This window comes from Melospiza georgiana, chromosome 14 (assembly GCF_028018845.1).
Source record: "Melospiza georgiana isolate bMelGeo1 chromosome 14, bMelGeo1.pri, whole genome shotgun sequence".
NCBI lineage: Eukaryota > Metazoa > Chordata > Aves > Passeriformes > Passerellidae > Melospiza > Melospiza georgiana.
Window position 1 is genome coordinate 1,406,490 of NC_080443.1, and position 17,615 is coordinate 1,424,104.

The window sequence follows — 17,615 nt, forward strand, 5'->3', positions numbered from 1 at the left end:
TTGGATGCCAAGCTAAGTGCAAGAAAAAGCTGAAGAAAAGATCACAACTTGCCTGTGCTTGTAACACCCAATCAGTGCTAAAATACAGATTTATATCTGCAATAGGTGTTAATGCCCTTTCGTTTTTACACATGGATGACAAAGCCATACAAAAAACCCAGAAGTACCTTCAGTTTATCTGCTCTCTTCTCTTTTGCTTCTACAACCATAACTTTCTGAGTCTCTTTAAAATATGACTATCCAGTAGTCCAGTATAGAATCATACAATCACCAAGTTGGAAGAGACCTTTAAGGTCATCGAGTCCAACCCATGCCCCAACACCTCAATTAAACCATGGCACTGAGTGCCACATCCAGCCTTGTTTTAAATGCATCCAGGGATGGTGACTCACCACCTCCCCAGGTAGACCATTCCAGAACTTTATCATTCATTCTGTGAAAAACCTTCCTTAATATCCAACCTAAATTTCCCTTGGTGCAGCTTGAGACCGTGTCCTCTGGTTCGGTCAGTTGTTGTCTGGGAGCAGAGACAGACCCCAACCTGACCACAGCTATCCTTTCAGGGATCTGTAGAGAGTGATACAGGCACCCCTGAGTCTCCTCTTCCCCAGGCTGAGCACCCCCAGCTCCCTCAGGGGTTCCTCACAGGGTTTGTGTTCCCAGCCCCTCTCCAGCCTCGTTGCCTCCTCTGGATGCTCTCGAGTGTCCCAAGGTCCTTCCCAAGCTGAGGGCCCAGAACTGGACACAGCACTCGAGGTGTGGCCTCAGCAGTGCTGAGCACAGGGGAAGGATGATCTCCCTGCTCCTGCTGCCCACACCATTCCTGATCCAGGCCAGGAGCCCTTGGCCTTCTTGGCTACCAGGGCACTCTGCTGGCTCAAGTTCAGGTGGCTGTTGACCAGTGCCCCCAGGTCCCTTTCTGCCTAGGCACTGTCCAGCCACTCTGTCCCCAGCCTGTAGTGCTGCAGAGGGATATTGGGGCCAAAATGCAGGACTGGGCACTTGGGCTTACTAAACTTCATTTTATTAGACTCTGTCCATCCCTACAACCATTCCAGGTCTCCCTGCAGAGCCCTTCTCCCTTCCAACAGATGGACACAGCTCCCAGCATAGTGTCATCTGAAGATTTACTAATGAAAGACTCAATCCTCTCATCCATGTCATCAGTGAAGCCATTGAACAGAGCTGGCCCCAGCACAGGGCCCTGAGGGACACCCCTGGGGCCTGGATGCAGCACAGCTCACCACCACTGTCTGAGCTGGCCATCCAGCCAGGTCTGAACCCAGCACAGAGTGCTCCTGTCCAAGCTGCACAACTACAGAAGAGCAAAATATATTCAATGCTTTGCATTAAACAACTATGTCTGTTACAATTTGATCCCCATGGCTGGCTTTTCCCATGAAAAGCTGGACCAGATGTTCCTTGAGGTTGCTCCTAACACACAATTTTATGATTCTAAGATATTCAAAAAAGTCTCTTTGTCTCTCCAGAAGTTCTTTTTAACAGCTCTTCCATGAAGCTAACATTTCCTCAAGTTCCTTCCTCTTTGAAGATGGAGAAGTTGAGGGGAAGTTGATACCTCTTGAACCTGCTTGAACTTCCAAAGTCCCATCACCTCAGCAGTGCACACAGCCTCAGGAGCTTTGGGGTGCACAGCAGCCAGATGTTCAACTGGGTGAACTAACTTCTCATAGCATCTGACACTGCCTTTCATTCTGAGTTTTATTTTTCTTTCATGCTCTGTCAGCTGCAACCAGAATAATAATAAAAAAAAAAAAAAAAAAAAAAAAAAAGGAAAGAAAAGCCCAAACACAACAGGCACTTTTCCCTTCAGGTTCAAATTTCTTTGCCTCTTAATTAAAGGTAAAGTGCAGAATTCCACAAAAGTGTCACTTTTTAAGGGCACTGTCTAGTTACACAAATTTACTGTTCTGCTCCTGTTTCTGGGAGGATCTTTCTTGTCTGTGTTCCCTGAGGCAGCAGAGTCAGCTCAGAGCCCAAAGCAGAGCATCCCCACCACGGCTCAGGCATGGCCAGGGCAGGCTCAGCCCCAGCTTCATCCCCAGACATTTCTCCTAGGCACCCACAAAACCCAACAGAACATTTTGCTGTCTGTGCCAGGGGTAGCAAAGGCCTCCTGTTCTGCTCATGTTTTCCAGGTAGTTTGTGTTGAATATTTAGGGGGGTTTAATGTCAACACAGTTTCAATTAAACCCAAAGAGCACAGCAGCCAACCTGAGGGGGCATATATTAAATCCTGAGGTACTGAGCAAGATCTCTAGAGAAATACCTTGTGGAATTAATTTATAACACTATTGTGTTTTTCTGAATAATAATGCCTGTTACATATAAGGCACCTATTTAAGTATTTTCCCTTTTCTCCAACCTCCAGAAAATAAAGTTTGAAAAGCATTCTTCTCTTTAAAAGCTCTTTTTGGTGTTTTATATTACATATGCGGCCTGAATTTTTCCTACAATTACTCAGATAATTTATCTACCAAAAGTGTAAAACAGATAATTTCCCAGCTATGAAAATACCAGTATTCCACTTCAATACGTGCTGTTATTTCCTTGCCTACTAAAAAAAGCAGCTGAAACCATTATCTACCTGTTACAAAGAAATTTCAACTTTCTAAAAAGCTTAGATAAGTAAAACTGCCATTCTCAAAGGTCTACTTGAAAGCAAGTAAGGTACATCTTATATTTAAAGGTGAAGTTTCTTCTTCCACCCTAAGGGCTTTATATTCTCATCTTGATGTATTAATTAAAGCACATTTGTGGTGAATTTTTAATTATCTCCCTAATAAATGGTATCACAAGGAATAAAATGGTCTCTTCACAAGTCTCTCTAGAGTCCCCTGTGCCTTGGAAACAGCACTCATGCCAGCAGAGGAAGAATGCAAATTGCTGGGAGGCCTGTGAATGCTGATGGGCAGGGACCAGATGGCTGTCTTGCACTCTTTCTTCATCAAAGAGCTCTGCAAAATTCTGCAGCTCCACTTGGCCACACAAAAAGGTACAAGTCTCCTTCGTTTCCTTCTGAAATACAGATATTTCCTTCCACTGAAAACCAGATCAAAGGAGGAAGGGGTTTTTGTGAAGCTGATTCCAATGTGCTTTTCTCTGGATCGATTTTTGCTCTGTCCTCCAAGGCAGAGAGGGAAAGGACAAGGGATGAGGATGTGGATGAGGACATTTGGGGTGTTTCCACTCCCCAGTGCTGTCACCTTTTGTTTGGAGAGCAAAGCAAACCAGTCCCCATGGAGGGCCAGCCCCGGAGCCAGGACAGCCTCACGTGGTCCCTGAAGTGTCACCTGCAGGAACTCGTGGCTGACAGTGAGGCCTCGTTACTGCCACCAAACCCCGGCCAAGCACAGGCACGCTCACAAGCAGGTCCAAAGGAATGGAAGAATGACCATAGAAAACCACAGAAAAATTGCAATTTGCTGTACAACATCAGCCAGGCACTCCCTTGGGAAGGGACACAACTTCTGCCTGTGCAGTGTCAGCACAGAGCAGGTGGGAAATGGGACATTCACTGTTCAAATGGCAGAGAGTGCTGCCTTTTTACCCCTACCTATGTACACACAAGCACAAAACGCAGGGAAATATTTGGTTCTTGTGTTTCTTTGCAGGAGGTTTTTCACAGAAGACACCCCAGGCCCTGCCAGACAAAGTGTACAGGCACATCTTTATCAAAGAGTGACACAGGTACACAGCCTCAGCACAGGGAATTACACTCCCCCCTTTCAGAAGGAGCTAATAAACGCCTCTGGGGGAGGTGACTGTTGCCTGCCTTGCTTTTTATCACCCACCTATCCCTCCTGCAGAATGCCAGTGGTCAAATCCAGCCAACATTTCCAACCTGCTGTTAGAGCATTGAAAGAGTGGAGGTAAGTATTACTAATTCCCTCAGAGCTGAGGCCATAAATCCATGCTGTTGTAAATGCTGGCAGTCAATTGGTATCATGCAGTTAAAATCCTGTTTGCTGTTTCCAAAACAGACTCTAGCCCAGCCTCAGTACCTCTGGCCTGTTGCCAGACACTTTAAATACAGGGGGAAATATTGGAATTCATTACTGCTATACAGAATTCTTCATCGATTAACAGGGAACATATGACTATTTCTTTAACCACAGTCTAGCTGTTCTAATCAATTTTGTCCACCTTTAGTTAAGAAAGCTATTTCAGCTATGCAGAGCAGCAATCTGGAGTAGCATTTTTAAAATGCACATGCAAAACAAGACCTTAAAGCCACAGCATTACACAGAAGAGCATCTATGGACTGTAGAGCAGGACCACAGCATTCATTGACTATTGCACATTGTTATTTGTGAAATGGAGCTTCCTGTGTTTATTGTGCAATGTTTGAAGGTCTAACAAGCTATGGATAATGGGGAAGAACCAGGATCTCCTGACCTGAGAAGTTTCTTGTAGACACGTTGAAGAAATTCATGAGCAGGCATGTAAATAACCCTTTCAGGATATTTAATAATTAACATCCCCGTGGCATTTTCCTGTTCCGCTAAAAATTGTTACTAACTATGCTTTAGCAATTCTATGTTTTCCAACCTGCTGTCTTTTAGATTCAAAGACTTCAGGAGTTTTGCAAGACTTCTGCACTCACCAGTTTAGAAGCTACTACTCATTCAAGATGCTAAGCAGAAAAAAGTCAATAGGAATTGTATACATTATGTATTGTCATTACATGCTGGCATGATTCCCTTGCAGAACAGATTAGGCTGCATCTCCAACACGTTGATTTGCTAATAAAGCATATTAATTTGTCTATGACAGTTATAGCCTTGAACCACCACAAATTAAGGATGAAATAAAGTATTTTATTTTTAACATTTTCATTTATATGCTCATCTGTTGAAGTACTGGCATTATTTTCATGCAGGTTATGATGTGGGTGAATCAGATTCACTTGCTTGTAAAGTCTTAGTAGCTTGTAATTAAATTGCATATTTTATATGTAACACAGGGCAGAGATTTATGGTGTGTGCACTGCCCTGGCATGTGTGCAGCTTCCCTTGCAAACCTGCACAGCACAGCCACTACAAACCTCTCTTTTTACACTTAATTTTCCAAGTCATGGCTGATTAGCACTGGCCTCCAGAGCAGGAGCAGAGCCAGGCTCAGGGGATGCCTGACACAGGTGTGCTGAGCCATCCATTCTGACACCCTGGTGCACACACACACACACAGGAGGAGCCCAGCACTGCCACTGCTGGGTTTGGGTTCTGGCCCTGGAGACCCAACAGCTGCTCCCACGGCTGGGCTCCAAAGGCCCCATGGCCAGAGCAGGTAACAGGCACAGGAACACCACAATAAAAATTCAGAGCATCTATCACAGCTCCAACTGCAAACCTCCCTGGGCAGGAGAGGCAGAGCACAGCCCTCCAGTCTGAGCAGCCAGCAGCCAGAATTTCCATCAGCTTTGTTCCTGCACAGAGCAGGGAGCACAGCCTTGGGGATGGGGACACATTCTCCGAGCTGCATTCCGCTCACAGCTCCTGCTCCCAGAAAGTCTGGGGCAGAGCTCCTCATCTTGACATTCCTGTCTCATTTGTGCCCAGCTGGAGCAGGAGCATTCTTCCAGCAGGTACAGGAGGGAGGTCACAGGTGCACAGAGCCAACCACAGCAGCTCCTGCCAGTGGAAAACCAGCTGTGGCCATGGAGTGACACCAGAGCTCCCCCTCCACAGGGACACTGGGTGTGCCTGGAACCAAAGCTGGGGTGGCTTCATACAGAGGGCTGTGCTGCCATCTGCAAAGCAGTAGGTAGTGCTCAGGGTAGAGTTCAAATGAATTAGAAATCTGTGGCACTTTAGAGTAAAACAGCACAGACAGCTGGAGCCAAAGTCACAGAGTGTTGCTAGGGAAGTATTCTGGAGAAGGTCATTTCTTTCCAAATCACACTGCAAACAGAAATATCTGGAAGCTTCTGAAGGCAGAGAAGCCAGCAGATCACAGACCTTTTCCCTCCCAGCTATAGATCCCTGTGAGGTATCAGGAACTCCTCCATCTTTCTCATAGAACAGTCTTGTCTCAAAGATACCCCACTCTGGGTGAGCCCCTCTCTCCCTTGACCGCAAATCAGGAACTCTAAGTACCTGTGGCCAACCTGTGGTCTCTGCTTCCTTCTGGTCCCTTCAGCTGATCTCAGAGCAGTCAAGATTTAGCTCCTAGGCAATTGATATTTCCACTCTGACATGAAACACATCAGAAATTAGAGCATTAGCAATCTCTTGCACTCATCACCCATTGAAGTGTCAACCTTTTGACAGGTGAATTGTCAAGGTTGTATCAATAAGTGACATTAATAAGTTTTTCCATTAATCCTTAGTGGATCCTGGTTGCTAGGCAAACTTTTTATTACAGCATTGCATGAGATTAAGGGGTGCAAAAAGGCATATTAAAAATGGCAAAGTTGTCCCCCTTCCCCAGAGCAGATTAACAAAAAGCCATTTACAAAATCAAGATGAAATAGTGTAGAAATTACTGGGGGCTTTGATGAGGGGAAAATGTCTTGAATTGTGCACCATTTGGCTGAGTTTTACACAGCAAACTATTTATCAGAAACTTTGAAACAGTGATTTCTTCCTGAAAATTCAACATAGCAAAACATGGATATCTGCCAGTTTCCATCTGAATTCCTTCAGAATATCAGCACAGCTGCATCAGCACTTGGAAAGTAAGGCACTATTCACAGGAATCTGTCCCCTGGTCTGACTGATATTTACTCTGGGATACACTTAATTTATAAACATTCACTTTCAGACATGTCTTCGTTTTCTGGGTAGACAGTGCCTTCATCCCAGAATTCCCATTTTTACAGGATGTGCAGCTACAGCTTTATGCCCTTAAAGGGCCTCTGTCAAGCAGCAGAAGATAAAACAAAGACCTGTAATTAAGTGTTGTTCACCTCAACCCCCTGTGCTCCAGCAGCCCCAGAGAACAGCCCCTCTCCCTTTTTGCCTGGCTTTAGGACCTCCAGCCTTCCCCAACCTCCCTCTTGCTCCTCACCACCCTCTAGACCCAGCAGAGGAACATCATCTCCTTTTCTTCAAAAAGGAGATTAAAGGATCAAAAACCTCTGAGCACCTCTCACCAGGAGGCTTGGCCTCCACCCTGAAATATTCCCTTCTTTTAAGTGCAGGAAGGTTAATAATCCTTTCCCATTAAGCCTGTGCCACCCAGGAGCCCCAGCCCAGCCTGCCATGGCCAGGATGCCCCACTGCACAGATTTTCTGCCTGCTCTGTGCTCTGGAAAGCTCACTCCCAACCTATCTAAAATATTTAATGAGGGCTTGAAACAGGCACCAACGTTTAGTTTGTCTCCTGAAAAACAAGGGGGAAAACATATGGGTAATATGCAGCCTGTTTTGCAAAACAATAACGAAGCATCTGGTAACTTCTCCAGGAAAAGAAATGGAAGCTGAGGGGGTATTTTGCAAAACTTGGAAGCGTGCATGGGATGGTGTGCTGTTATCCAGCATGTGTCTAAACACACACAGTCTCCTAGCACAGCTTGAGAGGAGATATTTGGTGTACTCATTGTAAATCTCTGGCAAGCACAGCACACGGCCACTCTGTTGCTGGCAGCAGGCACGGGAGGCAGCCCAGGCAGGAGGTGTGCCCAAAAATGCAGAGCCATGGCTTGTGACAGAGCCACGGGCAGATCACACCTTCACTGTGCCACAGCCAGCAGAGCAAACCCTCACAGGCCAATAGATTTTTGCCAGCTGGGGTGATACAGCTATGCTAAAATTCAGGTTTTCCCTTCATCTAAAGTTTAGTATCAAGTCTAATTCTATCCCCTGCTATGACATATAAGCAAATTCAGTTTGTGTGATTGAAGTCTAAGGCATCAAATGTATGCCTTCCAGATATCCCTTTAATGGCATTACTACACTCCCATAATCATGCATGAAATGCCAAATGTAACAAGAGTACATATAATGCACTACATAATGCTCACACCCACGGATTGGGGAGTGTGTGTTGAGCCACAATATCAGCCTCTACAACAGAGCCAGGCTTTGCCTCAGCAGTGGAAGAAAAGAACTCTAATTAGAGACCTGCAAGAGAATTGAAACCCAAGTTGTTATGAAAGGCAATAAAAAGGATCAATGCTGAGGGAGGGAAGGGCATGCAAGTAGAATACACTCAGCAAGGACATGATCAAAGGCAGGACAAATAGGCTGCAAACACTCTGTAATGTGCAAACACCTCCAAGGTGTGCTGAGGATCTGAGCAGCATCCTCCTCACAGCAGGAGGCTGCAGGCACATTTGGCGTGGCCTAATTTGCCAACAGATCACAGCCAACTAATAAAGGCATTCCTCAAAGCCAGGCACGCTCTGCTGGGCTGGCCAGGCAGCGAAATGAGAGAGCTGCTCTCCCTGCAGCAGGCAGCAGCCACCCCTGGCTCTGCTGTACCTCCAGCATGCAGGGAACACAGGGCTGGGACACACTGGGGTGTGCAGGAACCAATGGGGACACTGAGCAGCCCCACACTGGGCTGTGCAGGAGGCCATGGGGACACTGAGCAGCCCCACACTGGGCTGTGCAGGAGCACATGGGGACACTGAGCAGCCCCACACTGGGCTGTGCAGGAGGCCATGGGGACACTGAGCAGCCCCACACTGGGCTGTGCAGGAGCACATGGGGACACTGAGCAGCCCCACACTAGGCTGTGCAGGAACCCTGAGGGGACACTGAGCAGCCCCAGACTGGGGTGTGCAGGAGCCCATGGAGAGGGGGACACAGAGCAGCCCCACACTGGGGTGTGCAGGAACCCTGAGGGGACACTGAGCAGCCCCAGACTGGGGTGTGCAGGAGCCCATGGAGAGGGGGACAGAGGGCAGCCCCACACTGGGGTGTGCAGGAGCCCATGGGGACACTGAGCAGCCCCACACTGGAGTGTGCAGGAACCAGTGGGGAGGGGGACACTCAGCAGCCCCAGGCTCACCTTGGGGTGGGAAGGGCCAGCAGCAGGTCCCAGTTCAGGTCCCAGTTCAGGTCTCAGCTCAGGCCCCAGCTCAGGTCTCAGCTCAGGCCCCAGTTCAGGCCCCACCTCAGGCCCCAGTTCAGATCCCAGCTCAGGCCCCACCTCAGATCCCAGCTCAGGCCCCAGTTCAGGCCCCAGTTCAGGTCCCAGCTCAGATCCCAGCTCAGGCCCCAGCTCAGGTCCCAGCTCAGGTCTCAGCTCAGGTCCCAGCTCAGGCCCCAGCTCAGGCCCCAGCTCAGGTCCCAGTTCAGGCCCCAGCTCAGGTCCCAGCTCAGGTCCCAGCTCAGGTCCCAGCTCAGGCCCCAGCTCAGGTCTCAGCTCAGGTCCCAGCTCAGGTCTCAGCTCAGGTCCCAGCTCAGGCCCCAGCTCAGGTCCCAGCTCAGGTCCCAGCTCAGGTCCCAGTTCAGGCCCCAGCTCAGGCCCCAGCTCAGGCCCCAGCTCAGGTCCCAGTTCAGGCCCCAGCTCAGGTCCCAGCTCAGGTCCCAGCTCAGGTCCCAGCTCAGGCCCCAGCTCAGGTCTCAGCTCAGGTCCCAGCTCAGGTCTCAGCTCAGGTCCCAGCTCAGGCCCCAGCTCAGGTCCCAGCTCAGGTCCCAGCTCAGATCCCAGCTCAGGTCCCAGCTCAGGTCCCAGCTCAGGTCCCAGCTGAGGCCCCAGCTCAGGTCCCAGCTCAGGTCCCAGCTCAGGTCCCAGCTCAGGCCCCAGCTCAGGCCCCACCTCAGATCCCAGCTCAGGCCCCAGCTCACACCAAGGGCAGGGCAGTGCTGGGAGGGGGCTCAGCCCACCCCCAGCCCACACTCCTGCCCTGGGACAATCAGGCTGCCAGGCCAAGCCCTACATCCCACTGATCCCAGCAAGCACCTCAGAGGCCCATGTAAGCCTCCATCTCAGCTGAAGAAATATTTTCTTTTAGGTGCAGCTCATTTCTCAAAACAGTCCTCAGAAACACCGAGCCTTGGATGCTCTTCCTCAAAGCAACAACCCAGGCCCAGATTCCCTTTTTGTTCGGGAAATTCCACAGGGGAATGGCACAATGGAACAGCTCAGGTACAGAGCTCCAGGGGGTTCAGGTGACCTCCAGCCCCAGCTGTCAGGCAGCTTAACCTGTCCCTGCATGTCCCCAGCAAGAGCAAAGCAGCCCACGCTGGCTCAGGAGGGTCCCACACCCATCCCCAGCTGGACCTCATGCCACTCTCTGTCCCTGAGCCTGTTTGATCTCTCTGCACCCATCACTGCAGACAGAGCCTTGGGCTCTGAATACTCATGTCCTTTGAAAATTAGAAGCAGGGGAAGGTGGCAGTTTTAAAAATTTCAGCCTTAACCCAAACCAGTCTTCTGTACAGTGCCTAAGCATGCAGAATTCCAAGGAAGAATTAATTATTAATATCTTAATGTAATGAGAGCTGCAGTTTTCATTCTCCTCACAGCTGTCAGGGAAGCACAGATGCAGCAACACCTTGTGTAATTGGAACCTTTATTTTACAAACAGTGCACTGGGCTCTGTTTTATCTCCTCTGATCCCTGTGTAATACAAGCAAGGCTCACCAATCAACGCTCCTTCCCCTTTGTTTGCCCTTCAGACGCTGCAGAGAGCCTCTTCTGTGCCCTGCTCTGTGAGAGTGGTGTGACACAGCTGCAGCACAGAGAGCTTCTGTCCTGGCTTTAGGTATCCCCAAAGTGCCAGCTGGCAGCACATTCCAGCCTGGCCAGGTGCTGTTCTCCAAAAGATGCCATTGTGTACCAACAATTAACAAATCTATCAACAGATTTCCTTTGTGCTCCTTGGTACACAGAATTTAAACACACTGCAGAAGGGTAGCAGTGTCTGGGTGGCAAACAGAACCACATTTAGCTGCCAGAGCTGAGACATGAACACAGCAGAACAGCTCTGCTGAGCCTCAGAGGGGTGGGAGCACACACAGATCATGATCCTGGGGAAAATCCTGCAGCCACAGCCAGGACAGAGCCCATCCATGGGGACACTTGGAACTGCAGAGCGTCAGCTGCAGTGGAAACCTTGTCAAGTCCTAACCAGTTATGGCACTTCAAAGGGACATTTTTCGTGTGAGCATTTCAAGCTCAACCCTCCTGCTGTTTCTGGGGAGGTCGCTGAAGGAAGAAGGAGCTCATTTTGCCTGGGCAACTACAAATTTTCACAAATATTTTGCTTTAAGATCAGGATACTTTTTTACTTTTTCCAGAATACTTTTTTACTTGCAGATAAGGCAAGTGCTGGGGAGCAAGGAGGCAAAGATAAAAACAGCAGTTATCAGTTTTCATGATAACCTGCCTGATTTTGTGATCACTTTATAAGTTCATGCCCGTTGAGTATAAATATGGATTGGATAAAAAGCCAGGAAAATAGTGTGGATGATGTGAGGAGGGAAGACTGTTAATGGTCAGAGCTGGAGACTCCGTATCAGGCTTTGCAGGTGAGCTGCAACAGGAACACCAGGATTACCTGGTTTGGCTTTGGATTCAGACAGGAGAGGAGCAAAGGCTGAGCTTGGATACAACCACCTGGAGAATGGGCTTGTTTGAAAGGGAAGGAAAAGCAGCAAGGATTTGGGTAAGTGAGCAGCAGAATGTGTGTCCAAATATCACAACTTCTCCCCAGCCTTGGCATCACGTCCTGGGCACAGAAACACCTTCCTTATTTTAGGAATAGGGGAAAAGGATGTATAAGCTCAATTAGAAAACTAATTAAAGCAGATATCAAATTATGAAGGTAATTTACCTTGAGTAAGTCTGCAATCAAAGATCAGGGCAGTTTTGGAGGTCTCTTTTCCTCAGGGAGTCACAGCTGGATCTCACAGCTGGATCTGGCCCAAGTGAGCATCTCTTCTGCTCTGAGCTGTGGCCACTTTCCTCACCAGCCAGCAGTGGCAGAACAAGCAGGATTTATATTTTCTTTGCCAGGAAATCCCTACAGGTGGGTGAATTTACCTGCACTGGGCTGGCTGCCCTTCTCTGGGAGCCCACAGGGCAGTGTGAGACCCCCCTGCAGTGCAGCCAGGCAGGCTCACTGTCCCTCTGCCCTGGCTCTGTGCCCTCCTGATCCCCTTCCCTCTGTCCTTTCAAAGAGATGCAGGGAAGTCCAGCAGCAAGGAGATAAGGAGGCTTTGGATCAGGGTCTGCATTCCCTAGCAAGTCCCAAGAGCTCAGAAGCTTTCAGCTGTATCCTATTCACATCTTTTCTTTGTCAGACATCCCTTGATGAGAACAGGGTCTGACAGGATGGAAGGAAGAAGGAAATTACATGAGCAAAACAAAAGTGTAATTAAATTCTTTCTGCAAATGAGCAGAAAAGGTCTCGGTTGTTGCTTTTCTTTCTGGCACATTCTGGAGAGTTCCTTCAGGAATTCTCTGCTAAATGAAGCTCAGAGGGCAGGTTAAGGGTTCCTTTTTCAGAGGAGTGGCAAAAGTCTGATCTCTTGTTTCACTCCCACTGTCTCATGCCATTTGCACCAACGTGAGCACTGACAGGGAAAGCACTGAATGTTTCTTTTCAGGGCTCTGAAATGAAAGCACCAAGGCCATGGCTGAGTTATGCAGGATGAAAGCACACTTCCAGCCAGAGCCAGCCTCCCTGGGGTGCAGTCCTGGGCTGCCTCAGTAACTCTCTCAGCATCACAAAATGCCAGCTGACTGACACTGTTAGTGCTCCTCAGGCCTCTCATCAATCACAGCCCTAGCCTTTCCCAGGGAGTCACTCAGGGAAACAAAGCCATTCCTCCTGCTCATCCTGCTCTGGAGACTTGCAGTGCTTCCATCATTCTGAGTTAGACAGGTGCTTTGTTCCTGTCCTCTCACCACTTCTAGATACAAACTGCTTTTGATTTAGCACCCAGATTAAATCTTTACCCCATCTCGGTTTTCTAAGTGGGAAAAGGCCTGAGGGAAATTCAAGGAAAATTGTCCCTGATTCCTTCTCTCAAAGCAAAGCTGTGACATTTCAGAAGTACACAGAGGATGTTGAGAGTGAGGAGCTTTCAACACTGCCTGGAGAAGAAAGGCCATGAGGTCCTGATGAGGACACAAAGTGATGTCACACTGAGCTGCTCTGCTTTTGTCCAAGGTTCCTGGGCAGAACAAACTGAAGATATTTCTTACAGGGGGGACAGTAGATCAAGTCCAGATATTTTACCTGCAGGCAGAACATCACCCTGACATTCCTGGAGTGCTTAAAGAGATCAAGACAAACTCCAGAAGCTAAATACAGTTAAAACAGGTTAGATCTTCTAAGAAATAAAATGCAAATTACTGAACTAGAACAGGCCTCCACATCCCATGAACAAGAACAATACTTTTGCTCACTTTCTGACAACTTACTTGCAATATGTGCAACCTGACACAGTGCAAGGCTACTTTGAAAGGTGCTGAAATAGTAATTCAGATTCATAATCTGATTGCCCACATGGAAATGTTACCTTATCTGAAGGTATCCCTTTCAGTTACTTCAGCTATGAAATTCTGGAGAGCAAATTATCCACAAACTCTCAAAGGTTCAAAATTAATAAGCATTACCTCAATTTCTTCTGAAAACAAAATTATGTCTGATTTTCTCTCAGTATTTCTACCAGCTGAAAAACTTTGCTCCTTCTTTTTTTATGCTGAATAAAAAATAAATAAATAAATAAGTTTTGAGGGGCATAAAAAAGGAAGCAGCAAAGTTTTAAAGAAATTGTGAACTTCCTTGAAAGCTGGAAAGAAAAGGAAAGAATCTTTCAACTCCAAAATGCAAGGGAGACAGCAAATCCCCAGCATTTAAACCAGCGAGGACTACATCATTTTGCAATCAAGATTACTGCATTGACAGCTTTATTTCTCAAGTTTTAACTTAATAACATTTAGCAAAGGTTTCAGAAATTATTCATTTACATGGAGGTTTATTTCACTTCTAAGGTACTTGATCATTTATTTGGGTTTTGGGCTGATTTTTTTAGCTAATAGAAGAATGACAGCGATAGTTTAAAAAATTCTTTAGTTATAGCTGCAATAGAGAAAAACTCTCTCTGGATACCATTTAATTTCCATAACAGAGTTATTTCTGAAATCCACACTCTAAAACCTATCAATTTAATGCATTAGATGGATTTGCATGCACTTAAATTGATGACTTAAAATGGTAACAAGTGTGCTCACACAAAACTAACACTCAGTCACTCATGGCCATTTAACTGACCCTCTCTAAGTTCTAGTGGTGCTTTCCCAGGCTGGGGAAGTGATTTACTTGAGTGATGCTGCACAGGGGGAACTCCAGCTCCAAGTTCTGCCTTCCTTGCCCTGCTTTAACATCTCACCAAAACTTCTGGGGGAGCAGTTCCTCCTCTGAGAGGAGGAACACTCTGTGGGAACACAGGGCTGCTCACTTCCACTTAGCTCTGGGAAACCCAGCACAGGGATTTCCCAATGAATCAGCCAGAGTTCACTGGGGTTCTTTAGGGAGGCCTTGAGGAAGGAATGGGACAGCTCCAGCAGCAGTGCAGCATCCTGAAGGACACAGATTGCAGCAGATCTGCACCTGAGCTTTGGGAGGACACTGTACATGCAGCCACGTGGATGGATGGATGGATGGATGGATGGATGGATGGATGGATGGATGGATGGATGGATGATGGATGGATGGATGGATGGATGGATGGATGATGGATGGATGATGGATGGATGGATGGATGGATGGATGGATGGATGGATGGATAGATGGATGGATGGATGGATGGATGGATGGATGATGGATGGATGGATGGATGGATGGATGGATGGATGGATGGATGATGGATGGATGATGGATGGATGGATGATGGATGGATGGATGGATGGATGGATGGATGGATGGATGGATGATGGATGGATGGAGGGATGGATGGATGGATGGATGGATGGATGGATGGATGATGGATGGATGGATGGATGGATGGATGGATGGATGGATGATGGATGGATGGATGGATGATGGATGGATGGAGGGATGGATGGATGGATGATGGATGGATGGATGGATGGATGGATGATGGATGGATGGAGGGATGGATGGATGGATGGATGGATGGATGGATGGATGATGGATGGATGGATGGATGGATGGATGGATGGATGGATGGATGGATGGGGTGCACTGCCCAGTGCAATTCCAGGGACCTGGGCAGCTTCCAGGGAGCAGGCACAGCCATCCTGGTGTGCTCAGCAGGAGCCTGTGCACCACATCTTCTGTGCCCACCCATCCCCAGGGACAGCTTTCCTAAGCCTGTGTTCTAGTCTCAGCTGTAGTATCAACAATAATCATTCTAGGGGGGAAAAAATGAAGGATTAAAGCTTTTCTATACTTTTAAGAAGGTCTGAGTAATGACATGAATTAAAATTGCTAAATGGGTTGAGAGTTATAGTTCTCTGCAGTGAAGCAGAGAAATGTGAGTCTGTGGAAACAGCAGGACCTGTAACGGTTGGGAATTCAAATGGAGAAATTGTTGGGATGGAGTTGGCATTGGAGAAAGCAGTTTAAAAATCCCTTTATACCTCTTTCTCTAAAACTAAGATTATACTTGATCTCAAATGTAAAAAATCATTTTTTGTCCTAGAGTAAAACCAAAACCAGCATATTTCTTTAAAAAAAATTAGATTTACCATCAAATTGTGGTTCACAATCCCTCCCATCAAATCCTGACAATAATTTTTGTTGTCAGTAGCAGCAATAAAGGATTGCCCATCTTAGCTGTAGAGGACATGCAGTTTATATGATCCAAAGAATTGCCAGTAACATACACAAAAATGAGGAAAAAGCATTATCCAAATTACTAGAGCAGCAACCGGCTGTAACAGGCTTATATAGTACAACCTGCAGAAATATTCATTTATCTCTTTGCTTAATGCAATGCCTAGTACATGAAAATGATACTTTGCACCATCTTATTTACTGCAGGCAAGAAGGTTAATGCAGGAGAACATATTAAAGGTCATTTCCATTCTTTGAAATAATTAAGTGTAGCACTTGCAGAATCCTTTTAGGGAGATTTGCAGCAGAAAATGCTTTTAAATAACTCAATGGGTAACTGCATTACATAAATCCTCAGACAGTGGAGGCTGGACAAAGAACTTGGAATAAAACAGCAGCCCCCATTTGAGAGTCTCAAGGTGTCTTGAGTTTCCAGTCCAGCAGTGCCCACTGCACACCCTTTTGTGTATTGACCCTTTTGTAGCGCCAGTAGGAACATTTTTATGTGCTTACAACTAGATTAATTCAAGATTTCCATATTGGAACAAACCTTCTAGTGGACTGGAAATACCATACATTCTTCTCTATCATTTCACCAGATCTCTCAAGGGCTCCAAAAATACTGAGGCCATTAAAGGAAGTTCAATAAACAAGAGCAGGAATCAAGCTGAAAACCTCACAGTCCTGGACCCAGAAATTCCTCTTGGAGCAGAAAGAACTGTGAGACCTCAGCAGCCAGCATGGGAGAAAGTGGATCTGCAGCCAGAGAGGAGGAGCCAGGCAAGCCCAGCACTGCTGGCATGGCTGGAACCCATTTCCTGCCTCTCTTTGGGGGCAGTGTTTTTGTTAGATGGAGAACTTCTAAGAAATCATTTTTAATACTCTTTGTTCAGTGTTGTCTCCTCTTGAGGTATCACAGTTAAAATACCCAAAACTGGTGGTACTGAGAGGGGTGCACAGAGACAGCAGAAAGGAGGCTCCTGTGTTTTAGTTGTAGCACGCATGGCAGGAATCCCTGAGCTCCCACATGCAGGAAGCACAGGAGAGGCAGGCATGTCTCCCTAAATTAGGTCATAAGAGGAGCAATGGGATGTGTCAGAATGATGAGGTGGAGAGGCTCCGGCTGTGAAACATTTTGGTGGTCTCTGTTAGCGCTGGCAGCCACAGGGACAGTGCTGTGCCTGAATTACACCAGGAGACATTCCCAAAGCAGTGACAGGCTCATAAACTCACAAATCTGCTCCCCAGGTCCAGTGAAACCCTTCAGCTGCCCCCAGGGATAGTGTGAGCCCCAGCAAAGCCCTGCTAGTGCTCACTGGGCATCAGCTCCCAGCAAAGAGTGAGCTACAAACAGCCCATGGAGAGCAGGCAGGGATGAGATTCTGCTTGGGAAATCTTCTCGTTTTGGTAATTTACCACTTTTCAGACTCAGCAATCACTTGCTTCTGCATAAAAGCCATGAAACCTGTAGGAGCGTCGGGGGGTAGGATGGTTGGGACAGACGGACACGAGAGATCTCTGGAGCCAGGGCTGGAACTTGGGGTTTATTGCACAGGGCCTGGGTGCAGGGCCCTGCTGGGATTTGGGGTTTATTGCACAGGGCCTGGGTGCAGGGCCCTGCTGGGAGCTGCCAGATACAGCTCAGAGCAGCAAAGAGAGAAGAGAGGGGGAGAGAGGGTGAGAGAGTGAGAGGGGAAGAGAGGAAAAGTGTAAGAGAGTAAAAAGGGTAAGAGAGTAAAAGGCAAGAGCTAAGAGAGCGAAGTTCCTGTAACAATATAATAAATCATCTTCTGTGTTGAATATTCTGATTCTCACTAACCAATCTAGTACAATACACAAATCCTATAGCATTTACATACAGCCGATAAGAATCATTACATCACCATAC